Source organism: Manis pentadactyla, chromosome 2 (genome assembly GCF_030020395.1).
Source record: "Manis pentadactyla isolate mManPen7 chromosome 2, mManPen7.hap1, whole genome shotgun sequence".
Lineage (NCBI taxonomy): Eukaryota > Metazoa > Chordata > Mammalia > Pholidota > Manidae > Manis > Manis pentadactyla.
In genome coordinates this window covers 211,279,792-211,295,786 of record NC_080020.1, presented here as the reverse complement: position 1 = coordinate 211,295,786, position 15,995 = coordinate 211,279,792, and the positions used below count along the sequence as shown (strand labels likewise).

At 47.7% G+C, this 15,995-nt stretch overlaps 1 long non-coding RNA gene across 1 annotated transcript; it reads right to left on the bottom strand.

Moving 5' to 3' along the window:
• Positions 1–9,429: 9,429 nt before the first annotated feature.
• Positions 9,430–14,414, bottom strand: LOC118921659 (uncharacterized). Its single transcript, XR_008995891.1, has 3 exons — positions 14,293–14,414; positions 12,270–12,351; positions 9,430–11,227 (listed from the first exon to the last, which is right to left on the bottom strand). It is a non-coding gene; the product is annotated as an uncharacterized LOC118921659 (long non-coding RNA).
• Positions 14,415–15,995: the final 1,581 nt, after the last annotated feature.

Genomic DNA, 15,995 nt, shown 5'->3' with positions numbered 1-15,995 from the left:
GCCTCTCTGGGGCATCTGCACATGCTCAGAGCCCACAGCCTGTCCAGCTCAAGGGCCTGTCCTGGAGGTCCCAGGGACACCAGCCTGGAATTTCACCCCCAGGAGGACGGCCTGTGCCCAGCTGCAAACTCCACAACTGTTCTCGGCTCTGCACGGGCTCCCTCACCTGGAGGAAGGAACAGAAACTCCCTTGTTTATCTCTAGAACTGAGGATATCGCCCCACCTCCTCACTCCAGACCAGGGCCCCATCCTGACTTCCTTCTTTCCATAGATGCCATCCCTTTTTTTCCAGTCATCCGAACTCAAAGCTTCCCGGTTATCTTCATTCCTCTCTCTTCCTACTATACAACAGCAACAGTCACCAACCAGAAGCTATTTGTCTAGGGCACAAAGACTGGGTTGGGTTCTGTCACAGGTAGTCTCCCTTGCCTTTGTTCTACTTCCCCTGCAGCTCCCATCCAAGAATAAAGCCTTGGGGTCTCCAGGCTTATCACCTACCTGCAGCCCCCAGGATAGCTGTGGCCTCCTACCTAGTCCCCCCATTCTGTTCTTACCACCCCTTCTCTAGAGCTGCCATCCACACACTGCTTTGTAAGTTCACAAACCTGCTCAGACACTACAGGGCCTAGCAAATAAGGCACACGTCCCTTCTCCTGGCACTCAAAGCCCTGCATGATCCGGCCTCAGATTTCTCCCTTATTATTCCTCCCCTCATGTACCTAAGCTTCAACCTACCTGGGCAGTCAGTCCCCCATTAAGTCAGCATTCTTTGCGCATTGCCAAAGCCCTGTGCCGGCTCCTGCCACCCCTTCTAGGCCAGTGGTCCCTAACCTCTGCCTCCTCCATGAAGTCTTCCCACCAGGCCCACTCAGAGCAAGTTCTCCCACGCCCACTGCCCCACACAGCTGTTTTGCACAAAGTAAGCCCTGCACAGCTGGTAGGGCTGCTGTCAAATACTTTCAGTCTCCTCTCCTTCTGGGCATGGGGTAGATAACCTTGTGTCTTGCTTTGGCCAATAAAATGAAAGTGAGAATGACATGTGCCATTTTTGGCCAGAAGCTTTAAAAGCTTCTCTATCCGTTGCCACATTTTCTTCCCCATGAAATGTGTCAAGGTGGAGTCTCCATCAGCCCCAGTCCCTGTGAACCTGCTATGTTCATGCAGTGTGAGTAGGAAATTAAGTCTGCTGCTTAAGCCTCTGAGATTTGGACATTGTTTATTATCAAAGCCAAACTGAGCTCATCCTTACTGAGACCTCAGAGGCTACTGACTTCCATCCCCTGCTTTCCATGAGGAAACCAAGGCTTAGAGGAAGTGAACTGACTTGCCCAAGGTCACGTCATTGGTAGTGACTCAAGTCTAGAACCAAGCTCCCCTAACATCCAGGCTAACACTCTTCCCATGCACCCTCCTATCCTGTAGGATCCTTGAGACAAGGACCTAGAACAGGAGTGTGCGATCTCAGCCCCTACCCTCCACAACAGCTTTGTGGCCCTGGGCAAGTCAGTCCGGCTCACAGGCCTCAGGTTCCCTAGAAGGAGAATGCGGGACACAAATCTCTTGTAGGCTATCTTGCTATGTACCCACAGAACTCTTTATGCTGCCCTGCGCAGAGTAGGCACTCAGAATGTGCTGATGAACAGCTAGCAGTTTCGCAGGCATAGATTTCCTCAGGTGAGGCAAAGGCCAGACTGTGCACTGACCCAGTCTTGAGTCACACTTCACATCTACTAGTTCATCACATGCCCACCCACAGGTAAGAGTTTATGCTTGACTCTGCTCATTGAATTAACATTCATAGTCCTTAGCTGACTCCACAAACGTGCTCGGATTCTGGCAGTAGAGTACACTCTTACAGTGAGAGTGTATGCTTGCTTGTGTGTGCATTTGTTTCTTTTGCTTTTTTTGTATCACACCCCAATTCTTGAGTATTCTAAGAGCTGTCAGCCTTTTAATCAGGTCATTGGGATCTGCCCAGAACACTCTATGAAGTCCTTTTTCTTTGTCATTTGATCTCCTTTCCTTAGGCTGCCTCTGCTTGAAAAGAGCCAATTCTTTAGGAGTTAAGACACTTAAATCATGGTCTTAAAATGTGGCAGACCATCTCCTACTCCTGGACTTAAGTTTTAACTCCTATCAAAAGTTGAGGCTGCTCCTTAGTCATTAGCCACATGCCTGGCATTCTTAAGGGGGTGGGCAACCCCAGAGCAATTAGGATCTCATAATATAGGTGACCTTCCCCATGTCAGGGGCAGAGGGGACAGGCCATGGCCTGGTGCAGCTCCTTTCAGAGCAAATGTTTTGGCACAGATACTACTTCACAAGGACATGGGCAGTTCAGACTTTGCATTTCCATTCTGGGCCAGCTCTGGGAGGGACACTAGAGCAAATGACTGAAAAGCAGTCAGAGGCAGGCGTCCCTGTGGCCACCGAGAACCCTCCAATTAAGCCTGGACAAGTTAACCGACAGGACCAAAAATGGAGAGGAACCAGAAGGGCTAGTCCAACCTGTCTGGAGAGACATAATACAAGTCACATACATACCTTAAATGTTCTAATAGCTGCATTAGTAGAATGAAACAGTCAGGTGAAATTAATTTAATAATACATTCTGTTTAAGCTGTTACAACTGAAAATATTATCAATGTAATTACTATCAATCAGAAAGTTGACATTTTTTAAGCTGTCTTCAAAATCCAGTGTGTATTTTACATTTATAGCACATCCCAATTTGACCTAGTCACATGTCAAGTACTTAGTAGCCACTTGGCCTCTGCACTGAGACACGGGTCAAGTTATGTGTCTTCTTTCTATAGATGAGGAAATTGATGCGCAGAGATGAGAAGTAAATCATACCAAGATCCTAGTTTCAGAGGCAGGGTTAAAGCCCAAGTGCTCTGCAACATACTTTTAGTTATACCATTAACAATAACCAAGTCAAAACCAAGTGCAAATAACACTCAGCAAACCAACAAGGTATGGGTATACACAAATCCTGGACAGAAGGCTGAGGGGACATTCGCAGACTTACAAGGAGTCATGTGGCTTTCAAGCTCAAGCAAGCCAGGCACAGAGGGAACTTCTTACTGCTCTCTGAATGAGGCAGTAATTTGTGCTAAAGTTAAAGCTGAGCGGATGCAGCTGCCCTGCTATACAGACAGACACTCCTGCCAGGAGAAAGGAGTCCTGGAAGGCTGTCCCTCACCCAAAGGACAGTGCCTACACTAGAGGCCACTGGGTCTGCTGTTTTGCTTCTGACCTGCAGCAAGATGTTGAACAAAATATTGGTGGTAAAGAGAAAAGAACACAAGCTCTGGAATCAAGCTGACCCAGACTCCAGTCCCCAGGACCTCTCAGAGCCTCTGCTCTCTCCTCTGTAAAATGAGGGAGATGCTGGGTGGTGCTGAAGATACTTTCCTTTGCTGGCTGCTGGGAAGATCGAACGGCCTGGCCCTGCTAGTAAGTACTTGGCACACGGTCAGGTTTCAGTAAACTTTGGCTTTCCTTCCTTGTTGCTGCCAGGGCTTGCTTCTCTCAGCAGATCAGTGCCATTCTCCTAACTACTTCTGGGAAAGGGGTTCTCTGGCTTACAGGTCCCTCTTGGCCAGGGCCACTTAGTTAGCTTAGAGTGCTGCTTGCCAGGGCTGTCTCAGCATCTTCATGAATGTCTCCAGAGCAGCTGTGAGCAGCGCCCTTCTACAGCCATATACTGCCCTCATGGCAGTACTGTCACCTGGCATTAGATGGAGAACCAAGCTGGGGTGTCAGAGCTGTTTGTCCCTCAGAGCTCTGTCTGGGTGAACCCTCTGGGGCCAGGCACACAGGGCACACACGGGAGCAAACCTGGGAGCCCCAGTGTGGGAGGGGAGTGCCTCGGTGGGGGTGGAGTTGGTGCCGACTTGGGTATGGGAGTGCCTCTCTCTCCCTGTGCTATTCTTAATCTTGACATCAAGTAAAAATAGAATTTCCTGTTGATCTGATAAGAAATTCCTGTTTTCCAGGCAGCAGGGCAACCTATATTGGGGGGCATGGACAGTGGGGGTTACCAACTACTTCCGAGATGGATGATTAAAGAAGGGAGGGGCTGGATGGGCCTCCGCTCACATTATTTATTTTTAAAGTGTAAAGACAGCACATACCAAGAAGAATCTCAGGCTGTGATTAATAATTTCCTACATATATTGAAGACTTCGGCTGGCTTTGGAAAAGCTTCTGCTGGTGCCCTGAAGACTCGTCCAGACTTCTCAGGCAGAGCTGTGGGACCTCACGCATGGAGTTCAAGGGCAGCCGGTTGCAGGGGGAATGTGCCAGTGCCAGGCTCCAGCCTTCACCCCAAATCCCTAGTCACTCCCACTTGTGCTCTGCTTCTAAGGTAGCCCCAGATTCTTTGGCTTAGCAGACCCAGTGTGCTTGCTTCTGCATAAACAGTTTAAAGAGTTATCTCTAGTGTGCATTTGAGGTTGGGGGCCTCCCAGCATCTACTTCCTCTTCTGTTAACAGCTCCCTCATTTCCATTTTGGGAATCACCTACTCCCCACAGTGTGCAGGCCTGAAAGAACTGTCAATCAAGGATTCTTGCCCTCCCCTAATCCATCAGTCCTCCTCCTGGGATTTGGAAGCTAGACTGGAGTGACGCAAAGTTAGAAAAATGACCTTCACTTATTCACCTCAGTCAACCCCTGACTGCTGGGCCTCCAGACCTTGTCCGGCCCCTCTCCTTTCAAGCCTGATTATTCATTTCTCCAATTCTGTGGGCTACCCAGTAGCCTTCTGAAGATCTTCATTTCCTAATATGTGCAAATAATGCACTGTGACTAACACAAAAAAGTATCCTGATGGAGAGTCAGAAGTGTCACTTTGCATGTCTTCTAACAGGGAAATGATAATCATAGCACAAATGTGTGACCCTTGACTGCTTGGAAGCACCCCCCACATAAGACAGCTCCGTCAGCCTCTTAACAGCTCTGTGAGGAAGGCAAGCAGCGATCACAGACCCTTTTGAGAAATGAGGTGGCTGAGGTTTCGAGCCATCACTTAAATATCAGTCTTCTGATTCCAACCTAGGATGTTCCCCACCAGACCACACTGTCTCTCCGAGGCCTCCTCAGCTGAATCGGGGCTGTTTCCCTATGATAGGGCTTATCCAGTCTTTAGCCCCTTCTGCCCACTGATGCCTGTATCCTGGCTTGCCAGCAACTGAAATTGGGAACCTAGCCTCTGAAATATATCTCGCAAAGTCTGATGTGCCACAGCATCCAAGCAGAGGACACATAAAGACACATCTTCAAAGTCATCATTAAAATTTCACTGGGGTGGAACAGCCAAAATGTGGAACAGCCCAAATGTCCATTAACGGATAAATGGATAAAGAGATTCTGCTATGTCCACACCATGGAATATTATTCAGGCAATAAGAGGAATGAAATACTGATTATCTGCTACAGTATGGATGGATCTCAAAAACATGCAAAGTGAAAAAAGCCAAACACAAAAGGTCACGTATTATAGAATTCTATTGATATGCAGTATCCAAAAGAGAGAAATCCATAGAGACAGAAGACAGTTGGTGGTTACCAAGGGCTGGAGGGAGCAAGGGATGGGGAGGGCCTGTTTAATGGGTAGGAGGTTTTACTTCAAAGGGATGGATGGTCTTGGAATGGGATAAGTGTTGCACAACATTATAAATGTTCTAAATGCCACTGGATAGTTCATGCTAAAATGTTTAATTTTATGCTATGACTTCTACCTCAATTAATCAAATATAAAAAGTTGATAAAATAATACTAAAGTTAATTTTAAAACAAAACAAAAATATCCTGGGGACCCATCCCTTCCTTTTCACTCCTGTCCGTCTCCCTGACTCCTTTCCCTTCCTCGTATAAGCATTCACACTCCTGTCACCACAGGGCCCCCTGCACACCATTCCAATCATGTTTGCTCTCTCAGCAATGACAGTGACACCCCTGTGACCAGAGAGGAAGGCTCAGCTGCTGTTTGAAGGCTTCCAGTCTACATCTGAACTGGAGCCCATCCCCTCTGCCCTAGTCAGGATGCCCACCCCGCTGCCCTGGTCACCGAGGTACACGCGCTGTTCCTGACCACAGCCTGCTGCAGATGATCTTCACGAACTCCGATCCTCCATAAAAGTGGATGATGACAACGGCAATGTTACCAAACTGCTGCCACTACGACTATGAGTGTCCATTTGCCCCAAACCTTAGACATACTAGCTCTCCTAGGTGTTTTATATTGGGCTGCTGATGGTTCCCAGCAGAACTGAGACAGTTTCCTGGGCTCCCTGCGGTGCGGTGGGCTCTGGTGCATACTTGGCTCTGATAATTAGCTCTTCCCCTTTCCTTCTGAGTTACATATGGCAGAGCCTTCTCTCACCCAGCATTTGCACCATGATAGCCTCTGCTCCATTTTGTTTCCCCTTAGCCTCTCCCCTAGGTGATATGTAGGATATCTATGGTTCTGGTACTTGTATGACCTGTTGAGGTTGGACAATGGAACCAAGGTATCAGGACAATTGCCATCTATCAAGAACCTTCCCACACGGTGGTGCTGTGTGTCAACAGGCCAAGAGGTTCTAAGCAGAAGATAAAAATGAGATCTGGGAACAAGCATCTCTGACTTGAGGGCAAAGTTCCATGGGAAGGCTGACTTCCTCTCTCCACTGCTGGATGGAGAAGTAGCTTAGTTAGAGTGATGCAAGGGGCTGCATGGTAGAGAGCTGGCAAACGCTGCTCTGGGGGAAGAGGGGATTTGAGGGGCTTGAATGATAATTTGTTTACTGATCTGCTCGCCCTTGTCAGACATAGGTATCATGGAGTCAATGAGAGCTAAGATTGTGAGCCAAACTTGGGATGATGTCACCAAGAAATAAAGGGGATTCTAGCAACACTTTGCATGTGCTATTTTATTTAATAGTTATAATAATTATAGCGCACGAGAGAGATAACTGCCTCCACATTAGCAGTGAGGAGACTGAGGCCCAGAAAAGTTAGGCAGATTTTTCAAGCCGCACACCAGTACCTGTTGGGTGTGGACTGAATTCCAAAGTCCCTGCTTCTCCCTCCACTCCACTGTCACTTCCCCTTCCCCTCTGCATTGCCTGTAGCTCTTCTCTCTAAGAGTTAGCTGGCCTTAGATTAGCTCTCCCACCGCTGCAGTCCCTTTTCTGAACTCCTAAAATGCATACCTGCCCCGTTATTCTCTTGAACATTGATTTTATAATCTTCTAATATATTCTGACCTAATATAATCCCCTAACATATTACTACTTCATTTAAGTGTGCATATCTTGTATCCTCAGTGAAAATGTAGATCCCTTGAGAGAGGATGACTGCCCTGCTCTCCTTTCCCAGCCCCACCTAGCAAAACATGGACCAGCAGAAAGTGACCATGGACCACGGTGTCCTGGGATCTGGGATTTGAAATGCTCGTTAAAAATGGTTTTCATCCAGGGCCAGATCCCGGTGGAAAGTTCCCAGTGATCACATGAGCCAAAGAAGGAAGAAATATATTTGAAAATATGTCTGTTTCAATTGACTTCTCTACCTCTAGTTCTTTTCTGCCTTTAATAGCAATCTGTGATTTCTCTAGCAGAAAAGAGAATTAATTCCATGCCTTCGAGGGTTTTAGTTTTGGGTTTAGAGTTGATAGTCATTGCTATTGAAAGCCAGTCAGGGGACATACTGACTCTGCTCTTAAAAGTAATATAGGTTCACAATCCTTATCCTAAATTCTAGGGACCAGATGCATTTCAGAATTCAGAATTCTTCAGATATTAGAAAGGTAGTGTGGTGCATGTACAATGTATCATGTAACAACCCCAGAAGGTCCAGAGCAGAACTTCATTAGTATTTCTAAACATAGCTGTATGCCACTTCAGGATAGGTTTTTGCTTCCAAATGAGTTTTGACATCAACCACACAATTTTCAGAGCTTTTTGACTTCAGAATTGTAGGTAACAGACTTGGACCTATAATACGTAATGATTAGTAAGTGCTTATTTATATCAGGCTCTGCTCATGCCTATTGTGAGCTACCTCATATAATCCAGCAACGGCACTCTGAGATAGCTTGCATGTCACAGATGAGGAAAATTGAGGCTTAAAGAGATTTGTAACTTGCCTAAAATCAAGCAGAGAGCAAGCCCTGGGGCAGGACTCCATGGGTGGTTACAGGTGACACCCTCCCACCCATCTCTGCAGTCCCCTCTGCAGGCATCTAGGATGGTGGACCTAGGAGAGGCAAGTGACTTCCATGGGACCTCTGAGTTATACATGTAGGCAGATTTCACCCTTTGGTGTGGAGAGGTGGAGCCCTAGGTCTTGTAAACATGAGACAAGAAAATATCTGCCACCTTACTGAATGAATGGAATGACAGGTTCAAGGACAAACCTCAGCCATGACCATGAATGAGACAAGTATGACACCAGCATCACCTGGCCCGGAGGGGCTGCAACACAGTGTTTGAGAGCAGGAGCTCTGAGGTCAGACCATGGAGGTCAAACCCTGTGACTAGGTGGGGGATCCCACTTCCTCCCTTTCAAAACTTCAACTCCCTCTGCTATAAAATAAGGTTTCATGATGGTTCTTTATAAGACTGTTTTGAAGATTAAATGAAATAATTCACGTCAACACAGTGCCTGACACAGAGAGGCCCCCTCGATACTAGCTTTAATAAAAGCATGCGATGGGAGGAAATGGGGTAGTAAACAGATAATCACAGAGGAAAGGATTCAGTCACTTGATCCTTCCATGTTCAAGTGCCCAGTCTGAATCTGTTTACTGCTAAAAATATCCTTATTTCATAGTTCTTCGCTGCTCAGCCATACCAGACTGACGGTTTCAGGAGGCGAGAACAATGCCATCAGGGCTGAAGGAAGTCAAGCATGCTCAGAACAGGCCATGGGGAGATGGTGTGGCTCTCTGACACTTGCTTAGATGGAAGCTGAGGTGGATTGGTGGTGTGTGTGGGAGCATGGTGGCCCCAGAGCCAAGACAAAGGCCTTGAACTTGATCTGCAGTCTCAGAATAGCTCAAATACACGTGGATGGGCCACTACTCCTCTCAGTTCATTCGACGCAAACGCCCTGAGAAATGGCCTCAGTTGCCCATGATTTTCCTCCCATACTCCTGAAAATATCTGGAATAATAGCCAGTCCGTACAGATAAAAAAAGGCTTGTCCTTCCCCAATGAAACACATGATGTCAGAAATGGCCATCTGGGCCAAAAAAATAGATTTGTAGCTATGTGTGGTGATGGGTGTTGAGACATATTGTGCTCTAGTTTCTCGATATGTGCATATATTGAAACAGTATGTTGCATACCTGAACTAATATAATGCTATGTGTCAATTATATCTCAATAAAAATATTTTTAATAAAGTTATACTAGCATTATAAAAAGAAAACAAAAGCAAGGCTTTGAATTTAATCAAGACAAATAAAATAATCCCAATTTAGGATTAAAACAAAACACAAATGGAACGAGGCACTCCCTCTAGCTTAAACACAAATGGAATTACGCTAATGCATGGACACCACACACACACACACACACACACACACACACACGAAAGGCCATATGGGTTCCTCTGAGGCAGCCAAGATTTGCTTGAGGACAAATTTCTTCAATGGGTTCCTCCAGGACCAACACTGGAGTCAGCTCAGGTCTGGGGCACCCCAAACTCTGTGCGGTGCTGAAGAAGACTCTGTGGCATACAGCCTTCTCCTGCTCCGTGAGCTCCTGGCCATATTCAGGCACCAGTGGAGGTGCACCGGAGAACAAGGTTTTGCGAAGACAGGGTGTCTGAGCAGTCACCTTGAGGTTCACCATTCACCATTGTGGCCCCAGGGAAGAGTAGTGTTTGGCAAGCAGAAGGTGCTTAATAAATGTTTGTTGAGTGGATAAATGGGAAGGACCCACAACTTTTGGGCACTGGAACGCGTGGCTCAGCCCCCTCTGACGGGGGATTCCCTGCCTCGTCCTACCCGTCCAGGCCGCAGCCTCCTCACCAGCCCTGGGCTCATCCTCACACAGAGGCCCGCGCCTGAGGAGAGGAAGAACAGCGAGCCCGGCAGGGGGGGAGTCCGCCCAGCTGGTGGGCCTGACATCACTGTCAACCGTGGGCTGTCAGCCGCCTATTTAAAACTCACAATGTCTGCTCTTGTTTCACAGATAGACCTGCCTTTAGGAGCTTTCCAGACCCAAACTGACTGCTCTGAAGAGTAGTAATTAAATCAGCACCCCATGATGTCTGCTATCTGTTCTTTTCACACCTGTCTGCAACAGCGGGATTAGTGGGTAAAAGATCTTGGTTGTACCCAGACTGATAATACCTAGAAGGCCTGAGAACAGTGGGGAGGTGGTGGTCAGCCACGTGCCGACCAGCATCTAAGACCCATGCAGCTACTCATCGCTATTCCTTTGGGGGCTGCCAGAGCCACAGGTGGGGCTGGAAGGAAAGCAGCTCACACAGTCAGCAGTGGGCTGCTGATGTCAGCCAGGAATAATCATTCGCTTTGTGTCTGGGTGCTCCCATGCACCAGGGGCCCTGTTGCCATCTCTCTCTCAGTTCCCTCCCGAAGTGAATCCAGAGATTAGCAAATTCCCCAGGTTGAAGAAAGCACAGCCTGCCCACAAGAGACGTTCTGCAAGTACCTGCAGACGGGGCAGGGGCAGAGGTGGGTGACAAGCCAGATTAGAAGCCAGGCCTTTGAGAGGCTCTGCTGCCAAGTTCCCCTCTTCCTTGCCCAGCTCAGTCATCTTCCCCGGACAGTGTCCTGGGTTTGGGGCACCAGGCTCAGAAGAGGGGAGGGAGAAGTCTGTAGGCTCCCAGGAGCTCACCAGAATGCAGGTCAGCATATCACTCCTCTCTCAGGACTGCCATGGCCTTCCATAAATACACACAGCCTGGAATTCCCGCCTAGCTGACTGTCCCAGAAAAAGAAAAAAGTAGCTGCAGAGCCCCCACTGAGCCCCGCGCCATTCCAGATCCATAAACACTCCATGATTAAAAATACCTGGAGCCATGGAAGGCCATCTTCCTCGCCAGAGCCTGAGGGTGGGGCCGCGGGCCCTGGGCCGACAAATGCAGCCCCTAGAAGAGGGGTTGAGGTGGGGCGGCAGTCTCCAGCTGGGGCCCGGCGCCTCAGCTCTGAGGGGCTATGGTAAGGAAAGCCAGAATCAGAAGTGTCTCTGGAGCCTGGAAGGCCCTAGAAGAAAATGATACAGGAGGCCTGTTATTTCTTGCGTAGAAAGAACCCTAAGGTCTATGTGTTTGTCCTTGTAGCTGAAAAGTCACATGAAATAGAAAACAGAAAAGCTGACTGTTGTCACCAACAGGGAATGTTGATGCATTTTCTTCCCTAATGGCTCCTCCACAACTCTGACTGCCAGGCCCTTCCCTGCCTCTTCAGCACCCCAAGGAGAGGCCTGGGTTTGAGGAGGGTGGAGCTGTCCCTGGAGACAGGCTGAGGTGCAAAGGAAAGTTTGTATCCTAGGGAGCAGGCTGACATCCAAGTATATACCCCACTGCTGGGCTGTGTGTTGGGGGGAATGAGACTTGGAAGAGGGTTGGGAGCACACAGCCCACAAAGGCGGCCGTGGAAGCCTGAGTTTACCCTGAGCTTCTGGCCCTCGGGCAGGGTGAGCTTCAGCAGGCCTGCCCACTCCCCTGCACAGCCCCACCAGCCCTTGGAACTGCCTCGCCTACTCCCTGAGTCATGGGGATCAAATGAGGTCTTCAAATATTATATTTGGAAATGCATTTAAACGGCAAAGGGCTATGCAAAAAAAAAGTATCACTTAGCTAATGGCCAATGAATTGTGTTCACTGTATTTGTGGCTAATTCTGGACACTCATCCCCCAGTGCTGGATAAACCGCACATTAGTAATGACCCGCCCTAAAGATATCCACTGTCTTCCTCATCTGATGCCTTCTGAGACTCAGGTAATGACGTCAGAGTGCTGTGAATATCATATCCATGTATGGAGGGGTGACGCCCCAGGTGTGTGCACAGACACTGGAACCAACAGGGAAAACCCAGGTTCCATCCTTTCCCTCCCACTTACTCACTGGGTGGCCATGAGAAAACCACTTAACTTTTTCTCTGTTAAATAGGAATGGTCACCCATGCTTTGCCTTCCTTACAATTCTTTTTCCACTTTTAAAAAATGAGCATTAATGAAAATACGTATTTGAAGCATTTGGGGATGGGTATATTGAGGCCAAGAGACTTAACAAAGCTTTTTACCTCTTGTAATTGGAGAAGTCAGATTAAACCCAGGGCCTTGACTGCCAAGCTCAGCCTCTTTCCATGCTGCATCAAGTAGTACCTAGGAATAAAAATAACAAGGATGCTGATTAAGAACAGTGATCATTACTGCTCTTGAGGTCACTTGGTACTTCTGTGTTCATAGAGATGAGCCCCTGGGCTGAGGGGATCTAGCTTGGTGAAGATAACAAGGTCTCTCTCCAGACCTCACTCACCACTCACCCTTTCCACAGGTACCCTTGGGCAGTGCACAACCTGCTCAACTCCACATTGGTAGCCCTAAGGTTATTTCCTTAAGTTTTGAGTTGTTTCATACAACAGGGTGGCTGTTTGCTCAACACTTTACTAACTCACATGTTGCCCCTTCATAGAGCAGTGAAATCAGTGGGCCAGAGTGTGGACTTTGGTCAAGAAAGAGAGGTGCCAAATGACAGACAGACAGACATTGGCTGCACCCTCCATCTTTCATAGGAGAGAACAGGGAAGGGGGTGTGGCCCAGAAGTGAAGGGAAGAAAGGGGTCCAAAAGGAGGGGTAGCCCCACACATGGTCAAGATTTAAGTCAGGCAAGTTCTCAGCTTGTAGGGAAGGAGAAGCAGTGTCAGCCTTCCCTTTAGAGGAACAGAGAGAAGGGAGTTCTGACACTCCCAGTGGTTCCGAATGGCCTCTCTGCTCCTGTTGCAAGCTTCGTCCACAACCAGCAGGAGATTAAAAACAAAAGTATTTGTGAGGTAGGAAAGACTACAGGGACATGGGATGGAGTGAAGATGAAGAACACAGTATTTGGAATTACAGAACCCAGTTCCACTGTTCACTAGAGCTGGGACCTTGGACAGGCACTGAAACTTTTTTTAAATATGGACTTTATTATTTAGAACAGTTAGGTTCACAGCAAAGTTAGACGGAAGTTACAGAGTCCCGTCTACTCCACCCCCTGCCCATAGCCTCCCCCAACAGAACAGTGCATTAGGCACAATCAATGAACCTACACTGACACATTAGCATCATCCCGAGTCCATAGTTCACATTAGGGTTGACTCTTGGTGTTGCACATCCTATGGGTTTTGATAAATGTATAAATGACATGTATGCACCATTATAGTACCAAGATGATAGTTTCATTGCCCTAGAATCCTCTGTGCTCTGACCATTCATTTCCCCCTCTCCCTAATGCCTGGCAGCCACTGATCTTTGTATTGTCTCCATTGTTTTGCCTTTTCCAGAATGTCATGTAGTTGGAATTACACAATATGTAGTCTTATCAGATTGGCTTCTTCCACTTAGTAATATGCATTTAAGTTTCTACCATGTCTTTTCACAATAACTCATGTCTTTTTAGCACTGAAAAATACTCCATTGTCTGGATGTGCCACAATTTATCCATCCACCTACTGAAGGACATCTTGGTTGCTTCTGCTTCCAAGTTTTGGCAATTATAAATAAAGCTGCTATAAATGACAATGTGAAGGGTTCTGTGTGGACATAAGTCCTCAAATATTTGAGTAATATTAAAGAGGGTCATTGCTGGATCATATGGTTACTGTAATTTCTCTGAGCCTTGTCTTCTTCATTGGTAAAGTGGGGATAACATAGTCTTAGAGGGCACTGTGATGTTTGGTTGAGCTAATGCACGGGAAGCACCCAGCACAGAGCCCAGTGCACAGGCAGTGCTCAACTCACAGTAGCTGTCTTTGCCTTGTTCAAGTGTTAATGAAGCCCTCATGAGAGATGGGCACCCAAGCACTGACCGAGGGTGATGGCATATAAGGACACCACAGTCATGGGTCATCTTTTGGCACTCCAAGGCGGCACGGAGCAACAGGCACTGCTGGAAGGCTGTCCGGACACCCTGTGTCCATGGTGGCAGAATGTGGTGGTCTCCCATGGGCTGGGCCCCCAAGCAGCCTGAGCTGGGGGAGGGGAGGTGGGGAGAAACCACTGCCACTGTCCACAGTGAAGTCTATCCCAAGTCTAGCCAGCCAGGGGCGTAAGGGGTCACATACCCTTGGAGGTCTGCTGTCCTCCCTGTGCATTTGCCTCCACCCCAGGCCTGCCCCTTGGGCAGCTTCCCCTTCCCATCCTCCATCTGACTCAACTGAAGTGAAGCCCCCCATAACCAGAGGCTCAGAGGTACAAAAAAAAAGGCTTTTTCTTTTCGTTTTCGCCTACTTCCTGGGAACTCACTTCACTGTTCCCAGAACTGCCAGGCCACCAGGAAGTTCTGCTAACTCAGGGTTTTCTTTTCTGTTTTGTTTCTCTTTTCGCTTCTCTGGAAACAAGGCCTACTTGGGGTCTAGACTTGTGCGTAAAATATGAGCTGGTTGTACTTCTTTGGCACCCACATCTTTGGTGTGCCTTTGGAGAGGCTGTGAGAAGATGGGACTGAATGACACACTGGGGCTGTCTGTGTGGTGTGTGGTGTTCAGAAGGCAGGGTGTTCTTTTCTGCAGAAAGACTGAAGACACAACCCTTGAGCTCTGGTGCTGGGCCATGCTGGCTGGAAATAATAATGGGAAATAATAAGGGGGGTTCCCTTCTCCCCCTTTTGTTGTTTTTATCTCACCCTTCCTTCTCCTGGCAGTTTTGGAATTACTCAAAGGTATAAGGTCAGAATAGGACCTGAGCCTTCTGGGCACCTTTGCTTACTCAGTCACTGCCAGCTGCTCAGTTTAACTTTCTGTCAAATGGGGTCATCACGCCATCCTGCTGCTCTTTTCTTCTGCTCCCATCCACACCATGCGGACAAAAGCTTGGGGAAAGTGAGAACTATGCTGCCCCTGCTCTGGAAGCAAAGCTCTCTGGAAAGCTGGTGTTTCCACCGATGATGCTTACAGAGCACGTGGGTGCGGGAGGCTGCCAGCTGAGAGGCTGGTGCAGATGTCACTCTAGCAACATCAGCTGAGCATCCTGCGGGACATCATCTCTAAAATGAGGGTGTTGGACTTGATGACCTCTTGATCTCTTCTGGATCCAAGTGATCTTAGCGATGCCAGTAGAAGTCTCTCTAATGATGGAAATGCTCACTGACCCTATGTGGCGAAATAGTGGCATCCAGTAGCTCCATGTGGCCATAAAGCCCTTGAAATGTACCTAGCACAGGCAAGCAACATTTTGTATTTCATTTAATTTTAATTAATTTAAATTTAAGTAACCACAAGAGGCTAGTGGTTACCATACTAGACAACACAGGTCTAAGGAGCTGGACTCTATCTCTTTAACACCGTGTGTTCTACCTGAAAATACCACAAATCCAACTACTCATCATTCCCACAGTTTCCACTCTGGGCTGAACTGCCACCATCTCCTCCTCCTCGTTTTCCCTTCTCTCACTTTCACCCCTTATGACCCTTTTGCCACAGTGCAGAGTGATCTTCTTAAAACATAAAATTGATCAAGTTACTTCTCTTCTCAAAAACCTTCAACAAAACGGCAGTAACACTGAAAACCCCTCGTGCCTCCTGCATGTGCCTGCACACTCTGAACCCTGCTTCTCTTTCCTCCTTGTACCCCAACACTTCAGGCTCCTGGAAGCTGTCAAACCGTTCTTGAGCTTAGGTCCTTTGCATCAACTTTCCCTTTTTTCTAGAGCTGTGCTGATTCAATGGCCACTAGCCACACATGGCTTTTTACATATATACATCTAAATTAATTGTAATTGATTTCAAAATTTAGTTCCTCAAGTCACAGTGGACACATTTCCAGTGCC